This window comes from Sciurus carolinensis, chromosome 15, assembly GCF_902686445.1.
Source record: "Sciurus carolinensis chromosome 15, mSciCar1.2, whole genome shotgun sequence".
NCBI lineage: Eukaryota > Metazoa > Chordata > Mammalia > Rodentia > Sciuridae > Sciurus > Sciurus carolinensis.
Genome location: NC_062227.1, coordinates 56,912,206 through 56,931,588, shown reverse-complemented (window position 1 = coordinate 56,931,588; position 19,383 = coordinate 56,912,206). Strand labels below are relative to the sequence as shown.

Below are 19,383 nucleotides of genomic sequence, written 5' to 3'. Positions count from 1 at the left end.
GTGCTGAGGATGGAGCCCGGTGCCTCATACGTGGGAGGCAAGCGCTCTACCACCGAGCTACAGCCCCAGACCAGCGCAGTCAAGTTTTACATCTCCTTTTAACTAGAAAGACTGACTCTGAGGAAGTCGAGTGTGAGTGTTCACACACGGGCGTGACTATTGCAACGGCTGATCTGAAAACAGACTCAGTGACTGCAGGTGGGCAGACGGTGTACCCAACGTGGAGATGCAGGACAAGGGTTGACTCGCCCCCTTCAGAGGGGCTTGAAGGATGGCACTGGAGTTCATCGTGGGGCTCAGAATGGCACACAATTTTAAATTTATGAATTGTTCATTTCTGGAATTTTCCATTTGGTATTTTTGGACTTTGTGGGTAACTGAAACTGTGGGAAGTTAAACTATGGGTAAGAGAGATTGTCCCTTGTCTTAGTCTGTTGGTGCTATGATACCCAAATACCACAGACTGGGGCATTTAGAAAAAACAAAAATTTGGTTCTCACCATTCAGGGAGCTAGGAAGTCCAAGATCTAGGCACTAGAGGTTCAGTTGCTGTATGTTCCAATGGCAGATGGGTGGAAGAGCAAAACAGGCCCAGCTAGTTCCATCAAGCTTTTTTATGAAGGTACTACTCCCTTCTATAGAGGTGGAGCCCTCGTGGCTGGATCACCCTAAAATTCTTCACCTCTAAATCCCATCACCTGGGGTTCAGTTCCAATATGTGAAATTTGGAGGCACTCATACATTGAAACCATAGCAAAACTAGTCTGAAAGTTCCTAATGACCATTCAGTTAATTAATACAACTGAAAATTTTAGAAAAGTACCTAACATGGGCAAGAGTTTTTGATACAACATTAACTATTATTTGTTTGTGACTTTTACTAATTTGTTCCCAGCAAGAAGAGGACATCACAGCCCCCTCCCTAGGATCCTCCAGTAGTGCTGCAATAAATAGCTCCTCTCAGGCAGAGAACAGTTCTGGACCTTGGGTATTGGCGTGGCTTCAGGGCTCAGGAAAAGAAAGGGCTGAAGGTATACCCTCCTGCAGGAAGGAGAACTAGTGATGTAGCCTCCCACTGTGTCAGGCAGGTGACACCCAGGACACCGGAGTCACTGCATTTTTATTTATTTATTGTATGTTCATTGTTTTAAGATTTGAGACAGAGTATCTTTAAGTTGGCCTTGAACTTGGTGATCCTCCTGCCTCTGTGTCCCAAGTAGCAGCTGAGTCACTTGAGCATTCTGACTATCTGACTGACTGCTAACAGCTGGCACTGCAGGAAATTCACTACCATAGCATCGGGCGAGCTTCCACAATGCTATTTCAGGAGCCTGCCCAGTCGTTAACTCAGCTTACTAACTGGGTGTTCTTGTTGGGGTTCTTTCATGTTCCTAGGATTCAATTCCTCATCTCTAAAATGAAGGGACTTGTTTAACTGCTCACATTCCCTACCTTGTCAACCTCTTCTGACTACCTTTTCAGGAGAAAACTGAGGCACAGAGAGGTGAAGCGGCTTGCCCGAAGTCATTCAGGATATAAATTATGGAACCTGAACTTAACCCAGATCTGTCTGGCTCTACATTCTGCTCTTCTTTCTCAGGAAGGTGCAAACCTGAGCACTCTTTCTGGAACAGACTTGAGACAATAACTTGGAGACGTGGGGGCATTCTTGGTGCTGCTTGTGGCGTGTCCTCTCAGGTATAGGTCAGTTTTTGGCTCTTTACCTTCTAAAAAGAAATTCAGCCCCCTACAGCTCCAATGTGTGTGTGTGTGTGTGTGTGTGTGTGTGTTAATTTTTTTTATACCAGGAATTGAATTTAGGGGTGCTTAACCACTGAGCCACATCCCCAGACCTTTTTATGTTTATTTTGAGACAGGATCTCACTAAATTACTCAGGCCCTCACTAAGTTGCTGAGACTGGCTTTGAACTCGCAATCCTCCTGCCTCAGCTTCCCAAATGCCTGGGATTACAGGCATGTACCACAGCGATCAGCTTCTGATGAATATTTAACTTGCAATACAGTAAAGCTGCCCTCCGACCTTGCAAACCAGTAGTTATGAAAAGTTTAGCAGAGAAGGACAGGTGACTTCCCCAACTGTTTCTACTTTAGGTTCCTACACTTCTTTTCCTCTTGTTTTTAATGTTGCCATTTTGTGTATTTCATGTACATATTTGCAAGTCATCTTAAGTAGTTTAAGAAGAAAGGTATAAACAAAATAACAAATGAATAAGTAGCTGCTGCTACTCTTTGCCTTTTACTATATTACATCTAAATTGAACTTCCCAGAATACAAGTGAACTCTTTCAGTTGCCTGCCCTACTTACTGAATTCAGTTTTCTAATACCTTCCAGGCTCTTTTGAACTTGAACCACATCCTATCTGGCTTTTTTTTTTTTTTTAAGTTTTCAGTCTGCAGAATTTAAAAACTTTAAATTGTACTTATTTTGTTATTATTATTATTAATTATTATTTGAGTAGGTGATAAGTTCACTAGATACAAACTTCACAAGACAAGAGTATAAGCAGACCAAGATTTCTCTCCTTCTCAAGGTTCCCAAGCACCCAGTTTCCCTCCCAGGAGGCTGTCAAGGTTGCCAGTCTCTTTATCATCCAGACATAGTTTCTGTTTGCCCAAGAAAATACAGGTATATGTATGTATTTTATTTTCTCTTTTTAATGGTAAATGGTATATGCAACATGCACTTTTTGGTTGTCTTTTTTCAGTTAAATGTATATCTCAGAAAATAGACACCTTGAAGATCAGTGGATATTACCAAAAATACTATAATCATACCTTATATTGTATAAGAAGCAAAAACTGACAGAATTGAAGGAGAACTAAATATTCCTATAATAATAGTTGTAGACTTTAACACCCCACCCTCAATAATGGATAAAATCTCCAGATATAAGATAAGAAATAGAAGACTTGAACAGCATGAGGAACTACCTAGAACTAACAGCTGTGTTCAGAAGTCCCACTCAACGTGGGCAGCATGTGGATTCTTTTATTTTATTTTATTTTTTGCAGTGCTGGGGATTGAACCTAGGGACTTGTACCAACTGAGCTATATCCCCAGCCCACATGTGGATTCTTCTGAAGTACATGTGGTACAATCTCTGGGACAAACTGTATATTAGATCACAAAAGTCTCACAGACTTAAAAAGATTGATGTACTACAAAGTATTATTCTCTGATCAAAAAAATAGAATAAAGTTAGAAATTCATAATGGAAAATAAACAAAATCTTGAATTGGTGTGGTATCAAAATAGGATCATGAGCCCACAGCCAAGGCCATTAAATGGCTTTCGGAAACGTTTACTTCTAAAGAGCCATGATGGAATTTAGTATCTCTGGAGTAACCATTCATTTAGGTCAGTTCTGTTTGTTTGCTGTAATACCAAGGTAAGTTTCAGTTGCACAGATGTAAATTCTGTTATAACAATGTTGAAGAATATTCTGATGTGCTACTCCCAGTTCATTTTCAGCATTTATTTCTCAAAAAGCAATTCCTCTGGGGCTAAATACTAAGTTGTCCTGGCTATTTTTTCCTTTTGTGATAATCTAATGAAATTTTAATTTGCGTAAAGCCTATTTTCCTCCACTAGTCCTTAGGTTCTATGAGGTTAGGATGGGTCTGAAATAGTGCTGACAGAGTTGCTATTTGCTGAATGAATGAATGAATGAATGAATGAACCAAATGGAAACCCTCCATTGCAGGCACGGGTCCTCCTTTTGAGGACAACAGTATCTTCTTGGAAAGTTGCAGAGCAGTGAGAAGGAAGAAGAGGTTACACTGGACTGCAGTTCTGGACCCTATCCAGTGTCTCACAGGTCATTGTTTCCCTGGCTTTTCTTTCTGGAGTATAGTTGTTCTCCATAATCATCTAACCAACAGGGAAATGTTATAAGTATGCTGCTGCATAAACAAATAACTATTGCCTGTCTTCCAAAACAAAGTATAACGTTTTGGGGTGCATCTTCTGTTCTATGATTACTTTGTCAGTACTGTGAACAACTGTACAATCCCAGATAGGAAACGTGTTGGAGAGACAGGCAGTCATTTGGAAGTGGGTTTTTTCCCCCCAGTTTTATTACACTTCCAATTTTTGAATGTATTTATTTTCTGCGGTTGCTATAACACATTTCCAGAAACTTAGTGACTTACGACAACACACATTAACTATGTCACAGTCTCATTGGGTTAAAATCAGGGCACTGGCAAGGCTGAGTGCACTTCTGGATAATTTTTTCTTGCCTTTTCCAGTTTCTAGAAGTAACCGCCCACATTCCTGGGCTCTCGCATCTTCCAAGCCAGTAGTACCTGGTCCTCACATTGCATCACTCTGATGTGCAGCTACCTTCCTCTGACTTCCATCTTCCTCTTCTACTTTTCAAGACTGCAGTAGACCCATATTGATAACCCAGGATAATCTTCCTATCTAAATTCAACTGATTGGCCATCTCAATGCTATCTGCAAGGTTGATTTCCTCTGCTGTGTAACCTAACATATTCATAGGCTCTGGGGATTAATGGGTGGACACTATTCTGCCAATCACATAGAATTATTTTAGATTCATGAAAGAATTGTATTTTCTTTGCCCATCTTCCTTTAATGTTAACATCTTATGTAATAAAGATATATTTGTCAGAAGTAGAAAATTAGCATAGGTACAATACACTTACCTGAGCTTCAGACTTCATTTGGCTTTCATCAGTCTTTCCACTGTTGCCTTGTTTTTGGATTCTGGGATCCAATCCAGGACACCCTGATGCATTTGGTGGAAGGTTTTCATGACTTGCCTGTGGGTGTAGCTGCACTAACTAGACACATTGAAGAAGTTGGTCAAAGTATCATGATTATTTCTTCAGGTAGTATTGAAAATTAGTGAACAAGGATAATACTTGGCATTTTACATGTATACTAAAGTTACTGAAGCACTGCTATTCTAATCCAGACTTCCTGTATTGTTAGAACCATTCCTAATCTTACCCTGTGACTTAGGAAGTTCACCTAGCAACATTATGAGAGTTGTCTAGGAACAATGGCAAGATCCTTTTAATTTCAAGTCATTTGTCATGGTTGGACTCTTAAAAGTTCCCCAAGACCCATGTTGCTAAAGGTTTGGTTCCCAGCCTGTGACACTATTGGGAAATGGTGGAACCTTTAGGAGGTGGGGCCCTAGGGAAGGATGTTAGGTCCAGGGATGTGCCTTGAAGGGGATATTTGAACTCTGTCCTCTCCTCTCTGTTTTTGCTTCCCAGCCCTCATAGGGTGAGCAGCATTCCTTCCCAGGCAGCTGCATCATGATCTACTCTGTTACCACAGGCAGAAAGTGATAGGGCCAAATGACCATGGATCGAAACCTCTGAAACCACAACCCCAAATGAATCTTTACTTCTTTGAAGTTGTTTATCTTGAGTATCCTGCTGCAGCCACCAGAAGTTGACTAACACCATCTGAAAATACAAAAGAGAGGGAATATAAAATTTCTCTATTAGGATCACCTTAAAGTAGAATATGCTGCTTCTTGATCCATAAAGCCAGTTCAAAAATAAGGTTCATAATTGTTTCTGGGTCAATTTGGAGGAAGAGTGTGTGCAGGCAAAATCACAAATTACTTTGGATTTGGTGCCTACTTCTCTTTTTGCTATAATTTAAAAATAATATTATACATGTAATTAATATCCATTGCAGAAAAATTAGACAACATATAGGGAAAAATAAATTTTAATGACACAATCATGATCCCAAGTTGCATATTGTTAATATTCTTTTAACCTCTCTTCCCCTGGGAACATATATTAGGTATTATAAATATAATTAATTTACAAAAATTAGATAATACTATGAATACTGTTTCTACTCAGTATATATTGTTTTCAAATAAACATTCATCCATAGCATTCTTTACAATGGCTGCACATTAGTGCCCACCTCTTTTTAGCTAGGTATCTTGTGTTTTAGTATATTTTCCTGTTCTTCTGCAGACTCAGTGAATTTATAGGCAGTTGATATTGGAAAAGGATATTTAGCATCTGTTCATATTTTACAGAGAACAATTGATTATACAATAGAAATGAGAGTGGTTTCATAGGGTTAGGTGGAGGAGTAACAGTGCATAGCAGACAGAAAATAACTCAATGTGAATGGTTAATTATTATTGTAATGTCAGTAATCATCATGTATATATTTTAGATGCAGAAACTGGTTGGGAGAGGAAAAGTTTAATTGCTTAAGGTTGTCATTAAGGTTACTTCAACCCATTTGGCTTCAATTTCTGTCCTTCTGTCACTACACCATATTGATTTTCCTTACTGCAGGCAGGTTTAGACCTTCCAGTTGCCTCCATCAAAAGTTGTTTTTTCCATTTCTCAATTCTTCAGAGCCCCACAAGAAACTGCTTGACATTGGGATGGTTAGCCTGTTGGAATTAACAGGAGCCTTAATATATATAGATAAGGCACCTGGGAAGTCGAGTTTTGCGGTTTCAAGGTGCTGCCACGTGGCTGGGAGGTTGCCGGGGAGACGTGAAGACACGAGCCACGCCCGAAGGACTACATTTCCCAGAAGCCTGTGCGCCTCGCGCCAAGGGACCGCCCGCCAGCGCGCGCCCGGCCGTTCGGTCCTTCGTCGCGTTCTTGGTCGCTTCCCTCGTCTCTCCCCCGCCCCCCGCCCCCGGCCTCCGCACAGACGCGGCCGGGGTTGGAGCCTAGTCGGAACCCATTCACAGCCGGAGCCCGAGTCGGAGCCGCAGAGAGGTGGAAACATGGAGGCCTGAGCTGGGGTGCGCCACCCGGGCTGCGGCGGGACCGCGCTTCTCTGACGCCCTCTTGCAACCCGCCCGCCGTTCGTGGGGCCGGAGCGGAGCTCCCGCGGGCTGAGACAGGTGGGCTGTGGCGCCGCCCCTGGCAGCGCGGACCCCGCAGCGCGGCAACCGCCCCTTGTCAGAGCGGGTTCCGGACACCTCCCCTTCCCGGCCGCGTCGGGCGGTGAGTGGCAGCTCCGCCAGCCGGGGGAGAAGGGACACTTTCCTACTGGAGGGGCCTGGGCCACCCCCGGGGCCGTGCTGAGCCGCGGGAGCCGGGCCTCTCTTCCCCTCCCGGCGGGCCCGAGGGGGTGTGTGAGGCGAGAGTGCGAGGGACCTCGGTCCGTCTGGGGTGGGAGTTGGGGGATACCGAAGGGCAACTCGGTGCTTCCGGAGATGGGGTGATGTTGGCCTGACAAATGGGCGTGTGGTGGGCAGGGTGAGCAGTTTGTGTGTTTGACATATATACTTTTATTGAGATATAATAAAATTCACCTTTTAAAAGTACAACTACAGTACAGCTCCGTGGCTTTTGGTATATTCACCTGGTTGTGCAACCTTACCATTAATTCCAGGACATTTTTCTCACCCCGAAAGAAGCCCGTACCTGTTAGCAGGCACACTTTATCCCCGCCCCCGACCCCCGCAACAATCGTCTTTTCTGTCTCCACGTATTCGCCCGAGAAGTTTTTTTCTTTTGTGTGTGTGTGTGTGTGTGTGTGTGTGTGAGGGTTTGAACCCAGGGGCGTTTAACCACTGAGCCACATCTCCAGCCCTTTTGATTTTATTTTGGGACTGAGGTCTCAGTTTCTTGGGGGCCTCTCTAAATAGCTGAGGCTGACTTTGAACCTGAGATTCTCCTGTTTCAGTCTTCTGAACTGGTGGGATTAGAGACCAGCGCCACCGCAGGGCAGCAGTTGTGTTGTAATTGAAGGGTGAAAGGTGTTTGTGGAAGCAGGGGGGATGGCAGTAGTGGGGTTTGAGGCTACTGGGGTGATAAAGATAATCAGAGTACTGCAAAGGGGTAGGGAGGTGAGGGCATTATTGTAATACGGCCAGCAGAGGAGGTACCCAGGAAAGATTAGGGTCAGATGTAGTGGAATCCTTGAAAGGGGATAGTAGAGATTGGTCAGAGGTCCTGTGGAGAGCAAGTGTTGGACTGGAAGATGTGAAAACGGGTGGAGACAATGGAAAGGAGTGTAATCTTGCAAGAGAAACGCAGGTGCTTGAGCTCTTGACCCCCCGTGGAAGGGAAGAAATTCTATAGAAAGAGGTGAATGGTTGCTGCAGATGATGAAATTTAAGAATATATGGATTTCTAGAATGATTATCTTACTTTTGGAGTTTTTATCTTGGATAATCCTCTTGGCAACTCAGAGATAGTCTGAGTAAGTATGAATATTCCCATTGTGCAAATGAAGAACCAGTTTTTTAGAGGCTAGGGGGCTTGCTTAAGCTCATAAGATTAGTAAATAGGGTAAAATGAGTAGAAGTTAAAGAATACTTGATAAAACTATCAATTGCGAGTGGTAGAGAATTGAGGTAGGGCAATATTAATATGAAGGCAATTCAGGTATTGAGAAGTCTATATTATTATGATAGGTCAAGGTCTTTTTTGTTTTAGTATCTTTTATAGAAAAGTTTAGATGGGTTGGAAGTGTAACTCAGTGGTAGAGAACTTGCTGAACATGTATGAGGCCCTGAAAAAAGAAGAAAAGAAAAAACCAAAAGCAAACAGTGAAATATGTATTCCCAAGTACCCATTACCCAACTCCAACAGTGATTTACTCCTGCCAATTTAGTTTCAACTGTATTCTTATTCATTCCTATCCCCCCACTCCCAATTATTTTAAAGCAGATCTTAGGCATACCATTTCATCTGTAAATATCTCAGTATAAATCTATGAAAGATTGATCAGTCTCTCCTTTTAATGTGCTCATAATACCTTGTTACACAAAAATTAATAATAAATCTTAATGTTGTCTAGAAAGATTTCCCCTCTCCCTGTACTGGGAATTTAACCCAGAGGTACTCTGTGAGTGAACTATATCCCACAACCCTGTGTATTTTTTAGTTTGAGATAGGGTATCACTAAGTTGCCCAGACTGACCTGGAACTCGTGATCCTTCTGCTTCAGCCTCCCACATAACTGGGATTACAGGTATTTGCCAACGCACTCTGCAGGACTTTTTTTTTTTTTTTTTTTTTTTTTTTTTTTTTATGTGGTATCCATTTGATACAGGGGGAAAACAGTGCAAACACTTTTATATTTGACTGAGGAATACAGTGTAACTGTCTCTTGATTGTTTCCTGTAGATCCTGCTATTCTAATTGTTCCATTTAAAAAAATAAAATAGCTCATTCAGTGCAAAAAGTTTGAAGACACATTTGCTAGCTTTTTTTCTTTTACCTTGTTTTTCCGTTTTTTTTTTTTTTTTTTTTTTTTTTTTTCTTTTTTCTGGTACTGGGGATTGAACCCAGGGATCCTTTACCACTGAACTACATCCCTAGACATTTTTCTTATTTTTTATTTTGAGGCAGGGTCTTGCTAAGTTGCTGAACCTGACCTTGAGCCTGTGATCCTCCTGCCTCAGCCTCCCAAGTCACTAGGGTTATAGGTGTTGTTGGCTTTCTACTGAATGGAATTTTGTGATGGCAGGAGAGAAATAGAAGTGAAATATTCTGCAGTATGCACAACTAACTCTTATTGTGCTCTAAATATTTGGGAAATTTGATTTTGCTTTTCCCCTCCAGATAATTTTACATATTGTGAAAAGTCATTTACTGTGTGTGTTTATTAGTTTTCTATGATTAATAATGTATTATCACACATTTAGTGCTTGAAATAACACAGATGTATTATTTTATACTTCTATAGAAGTCCAAAATGGGTCTCAGTGGGCAAAAATCAGTGTGTCAACAAGGCCTTGTTCCTTTCTGGAAGTTTCTAGGGGAGAATTCATTTCCTTGCCTCATCCAGCTTCTAGAGTCTGTCACTTTCCTTGGTTTATGTCTCCCTTTCTCCATCTTCAAAGACACCAGTGATGCATCTCTCTGATCATTCTTCTGTCAACACTTGTCTGACGACAGTTGGGGAAAATTTTCTGCTTTTAAGGACCTAGGTGATGGGATTAGACCTACTTGGATAGTCCAGGATAATCTACCCAACTAAAAATCATTAATTTAATCACACCTGGAAAGTCCCTTTTGCAAATAACAATCAAAGGTTCCACAGATTAAGAAGTGGACATCTTTGGATTTTTCTGCCTGCCCCAGTGTGTTTTGGAATGTTTTGTTGAGGCTTCAGAATGTAGGTGGTTTTCTTTGCTCTGCAAATGCAACAAGAATGCCATCTTTCATATATGATAGTAGATAATGGTTAGAGCTAGAGACGACTGTTGCCTTTTTTCCCTACTAACTGAACAGATACTTGGGAAATACACCTATGGTACTGGTTTTGGTAAAGTGAGACCTTTAAAAGTATAAAATAATATAATGCACGTAAAGTTTTTCTGTATTTCAATTTCGTCTCTTTCATATTCATGTTTTCGAAATATTGTATACCTGTAATCAGTGTGTATGTGTGTGTGTGTGTGTGTGTGTGTATCTATGATGCTCTGGGGCAATGATGTTTGCTGTGTACAGATTGAGAGGACAGGGACTCTTTGTCCTAATGGGAGATAAAGGCACTTATAATTCAGCAGGAAGAGAGGACTCTTAAAGTAAAGAGAACATTTTTTAGGCAGAATGAGCTGGTATGAGATTTGGACTTGAAGCACCCTCTCAAATTCTCATTTTGTGACTCAGCTGGATGTGATTGAGTACTGTGGACCTGAAAAGCATAAAGACAAGATGGTCTTTGCTCCTCTCCCCTTCTGAAACAGGTTAGTTTGAAGGTAGCAGGAATTTCTGGAAGACCTAGTTTGATATCCTGCTTCCTGGTGTGATTCCACTTTCCTACTTAGCTTCGGAAGTCTTGACTGTTCCTAGATATGAAGGCCCTCACTCTGTTGGTATGTTTTAATACACTTTTAAGCTTTTTTTTTTTTTTTTTTTTTTTGGTGCTGGGGATCGAACCCAGGGCCGTGTGCTTACAAAGCAAGCACTCTACCGACTGAGCTATCTCCCAGCACCTTAAAACACTTTTAAATCAGGATGTGTGATGGAAATTAATATCTCCTCCTGCCTTTAAGCTTATTTTCCCTGGTAAGGTTTTTAGCAGAGCTTAGTGCTCTGAATTTCACACTGTGCTTGTAAATAGTTTGTATGTTATCTTCACATTACTTATTTCTAGACAAAATAACCTAAACTTTACATATAGATCTTATTTACTAAAAGACTTTTTTCATTCCTTTAAGGAAGTTTGGACAGTACATTTTTATGTCTTCTCTAATTTTTATCACATTATTTAAAAACAATGGCACCAAAAGTTGCTGTAACTCTTCTTTAGGGACATTGGAGGGATTATATTTTTAAAAATTTTTTGTATGTTGTATGACTGACAATCAATTTCTTTTTTTTTTTTTTTTGAGTTGGGAACTTTTAAAATTGTTCTATTTAGTTATACATGGCAGCAGAATGCATTTTGATTCACTGTATACAAATGGAGTACAGCTTTTCATTTCTCTGGTTGTACAGGATGTAGAGTCACATAATTCATGTAATCATACATGTACATAGGGTAATAATGATGTTTGTCTCATTCCACCATCTTTCCTTCCCCCCCCTCCCCTCTCCTCATTTCCCTCGACACAATTCAACGTTCCTCCATTCTTCCCTTACCCCCCACCTCGTTATGTATCAGCATCCACTTATCAGAGAAAACATTTAGCCTTTGGTTTTTTGAGATTGCCTTATTTCAGTTAGCATGATATTCTCCAACTCCATTCATTTACCTGCAAATGCCATAATTTTATTCTTCCTTATGTTTGAGTAATGTTTCTTTGTATATATGTACCACGGTTTCTATATCCATTCATCTATTGAAGGGCATCTAGGTTGGTCCCACAATCCAGCTGTTGTGAATTGAGATGCTGTAAACATTGATGTGACTGTGTCATTGTAGTATGCTGATTTTAAGTCCTTTGGGTATAGGCCAAGGAGTGGGATAGCTAGGTCAAATGGTGGGTCCATATCAAGTTTTCTAAAGAATCTTCAAACTGCTTTCCAGAGTGGCTGCACCAATTTGCAACCCCACCAGCAATGTATGAGTGTACCTTTTTCCCCACATCCTTGCCAACATCTATTGTTGGGGCTTGTATTCTTGGTAATAGCCTTTCTGATTGGGGTGAGATGAAATCTTAGGGTAGTTTTGATTTGCTTTTCTCGAATTACTAGAGTTGTTGAATATTTTTTCATATATTTGTTGATCTATTGTATATCTTCTTCTGTGAAGTGTCTGTCCTGTTCCTTAGCCCATTTATTGATCGGGTTGTTTGTATTCTTGGTGTAAAGTTTTTTGAGTTCTTTATAGATTCTGGACATTAGTGCTCTATCTGAAGTGTGAGTGGCAAAGATTTTCTCCCACTCTGTAGGCTTTCTCTTCACATTATTGATTGTTTCCTTTGCTGAGAAAAAGCTTTCTAGTTTGAATCCATCCCATTTATTGATTCTTGCTTTTGTTTCTTGTGCTTTAGGAGTCTTGTTAAGGAAGTCTGGTCCTATGTCGACATGATGAAGATTTGGGCCTGCTTTTTCTTCTGTTTAGTGCAGCGTCTCTGGTCTAATTCCTAGGTCCTTGATCCATTTCGAGTTGAGTTTTGTGCAGGGTGAGAGATAGAGGTTTAATTTCATTTTGCTGCATATGAATTTCCAGTTTGCCCAAGGTATTGGAGATTGAATGCAGGGGAACTTAACCACTGAGCCACATCTTCAGCCCTTTTTTATATTTTATTTAGAAATAAAATAGGGTCTCAGTGAGTTGCTTTGGGCCTCACTGAGTTGCTTAGGGCCTCACTAAGTTGCTGAGGCTGGCTTTGAACTCTCTCTCCTCCTGCCTCAGCCTCCTGGGCTACTGGGATTATAGGTGTGCACCACCACACCCATTGACAGTTTATTTTAGGTTAAGTTAATTACTGCATTTTGACAATGCTTCCTTCAAAATATTGCATGCAGTCCTTCACCTTTTTCTTAGAATACTTTCAAAACCTCCTGTATCAGGATTAGGTTTGGCAATAAGTATCAGAGTTCTGAAAAATAATAGCTTCAAAATTGTAGTAGTTTGTTTCTCTTGTGAAAGAAATCCAGAGGTAGACAATTGAAGATTGGTATGGCAGCTTCACTGACATCAGAGACCTAGCCCCTGTGGTTTCTTACTTTGTCATCCCTAGGGTATGGCCTTTGATTTCTGGGTCCAGGATGACTGCAGGAGTTGTAGCTAAAATAGCCATGTTCCAAGGAAGGAGGAAGGGACAAAGAAGTGACCACCCCGTCATAAGGAGTCTTAAGTATATCCTTTAGCTGAACAGGAAGGTACTCAAAAATCCTGATTCTGTTACTGAAAGTAGGGGAGGACTGGAGATTGGGTAGGCAATGATCATATTCTGCCGTACCTCACAACCAGTTTTTCTATCTGTGGACTTCAGACTAATCTACATACTTCTACAACTTCGGGTTTCAATTCCAGTTCTGTCATTTTTTGCTTTGGCATGTTCCTCAAATTTTTGAGCTTCCGTTTCGTCATCTGTAAAATGGGATACATATTTAATTTATATGTTTGTTAGAGAATTGAGTGAAAATACTTTTATCTAGCAATATGTGTACTTATTTTTTTTTTGATACTGGGTATTGAACCTGGGTTGCTTTACCACTGAGATATAGTCCTATATAGTCCGAGTCCTTTTTTTAAAAAAAATTTTTGTTGTTGATGAATCTTTTATTTTAATTAATTAATTAATTAATGTGTGGTGCTCAGAATTGAACCCAGTGTCTCACACATGCTAGGCAAGTGCTCTTCCATTGAACCACAACCCTAATCCCCCCAGTCCTTTTTTATTTATTTTATTTTATTTTTTTATATTCAGATATAGCCTTGCTAAGTTGCTGAAGGTCTCTCACTAAGTTGTAGAGGCTTGCCTTTAACTTGTGATCCTCCTCCCTCCTGAACTTTGCAAACATATATTATAGATATTAGTTGTTTTTATTCTCTTCCTTTGGGTTTCTGGACTTGGGTATCTGAATAGGTGGTACAAAAAGGAATTGGAGGTGGATAGGTGAAAGATGTACATTCAGTTCAGTATTAGACATGTTGAATTTGAGGTAGCATTGGGACACCAGATGATGTAATCAGAAAAATGTATCCGTAATCACCAGACAGTTCTGGACTGGACACAGATGATTTGGGTTCATCACTGATGAGGTAGCGTTCCCTAATCTGGAAGTCTTGGGATGAATGTGATTGTAGGTTACAGAGTACAGAGTGAGTCTCTCTATAAAGCATCAAGCATCAGCTTATATTCTCTCGTCGTAGGTTTCCACTTTGACTGTCTCTTTTCTTTAACCATGACGAACTTGTTTCAGTCCTTGAATGAGTTCTGCCTATTTTTTCACACATGCTGTTCTTTTTGCTTTGGAAGTTTCTCAACTCTCACATCCAAGCAGTCCAATCTCACTTATTCTTCAGGCCCTAGCTTTTGTGATATGACCTTTGTTGAGTTTTCCCTGAGTCTTTGCTATGATTTGGATTTTGCATGTTTCCCGAAGTTCCACGGGTTAAAGGTTTGGTCACTTGGGTGGTGCTTAGAACAAACATTGGGAGGTTTTGGAATCTTCAAGAGGTGTGGTCTTTTGGGAGGTCTATAGGTCTTTGGGGGCATGTACCTGTGGGTGATTATAGGACTCTGACCCTTTCCTTTCTATCTTCACTCCCTGCCTTGTGATATGAGCAGTTTTGCCAGAGGCCCAAAGCAGTGAGGCCAATCGGTCATGGACTAGTAGTACCTCTAAAACCGAGCCAAAATAAATCTTTTTCTTTATAAATTAATTATTTCAGACACAAAATAATTATCTATTTTGTTATCTAGACACAAAACTGGCAACATAGTTATTATACATTAAAATGAAAATATAAATATTGCTCACTGCTGGTGAATAGGGTGCTTTCCCCCCCACTTGATCCAATTTGGTTAATTTCCATGAACATATTAATTTTTACCAAATACTTTGGAAGACCTGTGGGAATCAGGGCCCAGGGAACTGATGTAAGATGTTACTCTATTGTTACGGTAGTGAATACTAGTTTTTTTTTGTCCCTACCCCAGAGGATTTGTCTCTTTGTTAGCTTTGCAAATAAGGTAAAAATCTTTAGACCTTTTATACTCCTGACTCAAAAATGTAATGTTCCTCTTTTTTGTTTTTCCTCTTTTTTTGTGTGTTTTATTAATATAATAAGATCTTCTAAATTTGTCTTCTAATCTTCTGTTTTTTTTTTTTTTTTGCCATTTTCCATTGTCTTTTTGTTCTTTACTGTGGGAGTTTCCTTATTTCATCCCATTGACCTTTTCTTTTCTCCTTTCTGTTAAATTTTTTATCTTATTTTTAATTTCAAAGTCCTTTCTTGCTCTTTGATTATTTCCTTTTTGATGATGACCTGTTCTTGGTTTATGAAGCAATATGAGGTAATGGTTAAAAAGAGCATATTTTCTGCACACAGCCTGCCTGAGTTTGAAACTTGGTTTGTCACATTCTAGCTTTATAATGTTCTAGCTTTATAAAGTTATTTAACTTTTCTTTGCCTCAATTTGTTTATGTAGGTTAGGAGTTAGCAGATTTTTTTTATAAAGAACTAGATTTTAAATATTTTAGACTCAGGAGGCAAAATGAAGAATATTATGTAGGTACTTTTATAATAGGAGAAAATAATTTTCTACAAGAGTTTATTAATGAGATTGAAAATGTAATATTAAAATGATTAAGAACTTTTCATAATGAAGATTTGATAGTGGGAAGAATGAAAAAATTTTTTGGTGGGGAATAGATAATATTTTTCTTAATTGGAGTTTGAAGTTAATATTTCCTTTTGTCAGAATTGATTATAAATGTTCATTTTGATTTAATATTATTAATTTTGACTTGTAATGATAGTTTATGTATTTCATCTTTTTAAAAAATTAAAAAAAATTTTTTTTTGTAGGTGGACACGTACCTGTATTTTATTTATTTATGTGTGGTGCTGAGTACCGAACCCAGTGCCTCACACATGCTAGGCAAGTGCCTGAGCTACAAACCTAGCCCTTATGTATTTCATCTTTAAAAATATCTTATACAGGTATTGCCAAAGTGATATCAGTTCATGAACATATTGTTTAAATAGGGCATATTCATTGCTTGGAAGGCATTTACTGAACTGTTAAATTCTTTTCTTGGTATTTGTCAGCATATCATTACACTGCAGACTAATCTCTAAAGTTGAGGGGTAGGTAGAAGTTCTTCCTTACACAGCTAAATGTTTTCTGAAATGTGGAAATTTCTTTTTGTACTTGCATTGAGGTCTGAAAAATGCTGTTGGAAATGTAGTTTTTTGATTTTGGAGAATGTATTTGCTGTATATTTGTGTGGAAATGGAGATCTCGTTCTTGTTTTCATTTTAATTTTTGGTACCAGGGAGGGAGCCCAGCGGCATTTAACCACTGAGCCACATCCCCAGACCTTTTTTATATTTTTATTTAGAGACAGGGTCTCACTCATTTGCTTAGGGACTTGCTAATTTACTGAGCCTGGTTTTGAACTCTTCCTGCTTTAGCCTCCTGAGCTGCTGGGATTGTAGGTGTGTGCCAATGTGCCTGACTTCTTGTTTTGTTTTATTTATTTATTTATTTATTTATTTATTTATTTATTTAGTACCAGGAACTAAACTCAGGGACATTTAGCCACCCAGCCATATCCTCAGCCCTTTTTATTTTTCATTTTGAGACAGGGTCTCACTAGGTTGCTTAGGGCCTCACAAAATTGCTGAGGCTGACTTTGAACCTGCAATTCTCCTGCCTCAGCCTCCCGAGCTGCTGGGATTATACCATGCCCATCTCTTATAATTTTAGACAGAATGAGAAGTGTATAAAACAGCTTGGTGTTACTCATGATTCAAGTGATGTTGGTTGTTCTTGAAATGACTTCACCTCTAGGTTTTATATGTAAGTACTATGGGTCTTCTGATTTTAGGTTGAATTCATTAAGAAATACTATCAAGTCTGCAGCAAAGTCATTTCCACACACTTCCAACACTTGCATTTTGCAGGGGTTGTACATTTGTTCAACTAAGCCTTTTTGCTTTACACGTTTTTTTCACCACCATCAATTGTTATGCATTTTAGCAGGTTCTGCTTTAGGTTCTCCTGACTTAGTATTTTTAAAGTTATTTTTGAAAATATTCATGGTTGTAATCATTCCATATGGACTGTTCTATGATTAACTTTTCACTGAAGGATTCAGATGTTTAAAGATGTTTGTTTTCTCTGGACACATTGCTTTGGCTGCTGTAATCTAATACGATTTAATTAACTCACCATTGATAAATATCTTTGTTTACTTGGTTAACAAATTAGCCATTTGGAAATGTGATTTGCTTGTAGCCTCATTTTCATTTTTTATTTTGGGGAAGACATTCTGTTGTGATGATTTACCTTGTGTTACATTTTCTAATTTTCCTCATCATTGCTCTCATGAGTTGGGCAGTGGTGGGGCACCTCAGGATATTGTGACAGAAGCTTAGTCTGGTAATGCTTCCTATGTAGTATTCTAGCATAGCTATAGTGCTGTTACATATAAACAAAATGCTTTGATGTCTAATTAGAGTTTAAAAAACTGTACTTCATTGTAACTTGAAAGTCTGGATGGCATCAAAGTTTACTTTTTTTGTGTTGACATGATTTTACTCACTGGTAATAAAAAATAGTCATAGTATGGCAATATGCATGACATTTGAAATACTGTTATTATTATTATTACTGTTATTTTTTTGCTATACTGGGGATTAAGCTCAGGCATTTCATATACTGGGAAGTGCTCTACCATTGAGCTATACCTCCAGGACCTTTCTAAAAATTTGGGACAAGGGTCTTGCCAAATTGCCAAGGCTGACCTCAAACTTTCAATTCTCCTGCCTTGGCCTCTTGAGTGCTGGGATTACAGGTGTGCCCCACCATGCCTGGCTAATACTGTTGAGTTGTGACTTGTGATAGAGCAGTGTGGTCTGCTGAGTAGTGGTATAAAGGGCTGAGGGCACCACCCACCGTCTCTATAGCAGCTCCTCATCTCTATTGTCACATCAGAAATACAGCTACAGACAGTGTGTTAACAAAGGAGCATGGTTGTGTTATAACACTTTCTAGATGGACACTGAAATTTTAATTCCATATAATCTCCACATGTCCCAAATTATCGTTTAATTTTTTTTTCCTTCAGCCATTTAAAAATCTAAAAATCAGTCTTTGGGCAGCAGGCTGGATTTGGCCGCTGGGTCATCATTTGCTGGCCCGTGATCTAGGCAGTGAGGATGACAGTACTACCTCCTGGATTGTGGTGGAGGATGGATGAATCAGTGTGTCAGACACTGGAAACAGTGCTGGGGGACTTAGGTGCTATGTGATGCTTCCTGTTATTACTGTTGGTGTTTTTATTATTCTCTCTGAGGATATTACTTTTCGTTTTTGATTTTGTCATATAGTCTTGTTTTCTGTGATTCCTTTCCTCATCCTCCTTTCATGTTGGAGGCTTTCATTACAAATCTAATGATTTTGGCTGTCTTTTCTTAAGATTGAGACCCCCCCGAGTCCCCGTGGAGGTTGAAAGCTCTTTGCCTAAGTGGATTTTGTTGAGTGGTGGCATTGCCCATGGGTCACATTCAGTTTCTCTTGAGAAGAATCCTCCAATCTCTTGTCTGGGAGCCTGAGAGCCCCGCCGTGTGACTCTTATCTTCATTCTTGTAGCTTCGTCTTCTACCTCATTACCCTCCCAACCTTGGCACTGGAGCCCCAGATCCCTCTAGTCAGCTTCGTCCAGAAAGTGCACTTGGGGCTCTTCCTGGGGATGGGGACACAGAGCCCTGCATCTTACCTATTTTGCTGGCACTTTGACTAACTCTGTAGCCTTCCCAGGGTTCCGTGGGTGTGATCTGCCTTGCTCGTTAGTCCCCCTTGGCAGGCACTTAGGTTGGTGCCTCCTCAACTGTGGGTTTGGTTACACTCTGTCACCTTTCCATCTCCCCTGATCTTATCTTTTTTTTCTCTTTTTCTTTTTTTTCTTTCCGGGGCTGTGTATTCAATCTAGGGCCTTATGCATGCTAGGCAAGCATTATGCCACTGAGCTAAATCTCCAGGCTCGGATCTTATTTTTTGGCTCTTTTTAATTTTCACTTCTCATTTACTGGCTTGGAATACCCAACTGTACTTAATATAGCACTTGAAACATAGTAGCCTTTCAGAGAGTGTAACATGCCTGTGGCATTTAACATGTCATGTGGCAAGTGACCGTTGTCCATTATTTCTTTGGTTTCCTATTTCAACTTAGAGGTTTCTCTCTAACCCTTTACGTTCCAGGTCTTCAATTCTGTGAACATAATATTCAAATATTAT

At 39.8% G+C, this 19,383-nt stretch overlaps 1 protein-coding gene across 3 annotated transcripts in view; it reads left to right on the top strand.

The window, feature by feature from the left end:
- Positions 1-6,601: 6,601 nt before the first annotated feature.
- Positions 6,602-19,383, top strand: part of Dym (dymeclin) — a 369,953-nt gene continuing 357,171 nt past the window's right edge. Inside the window, exon 1 of one of the 3 annotated variants that reach the window (XM_047527019.1) lies at positions 6,602-6,897. The gene's annotated coding sequence lies outside the window, so the exon portion shown is untranslated. Of the gene's footprint in view, positions 7,001-19,383 lie in introns of all 3 variants that reach the window. The other 2 variants (XM_047527018.1, XM_047527017.1) reach the window with 2 other exon arrangements.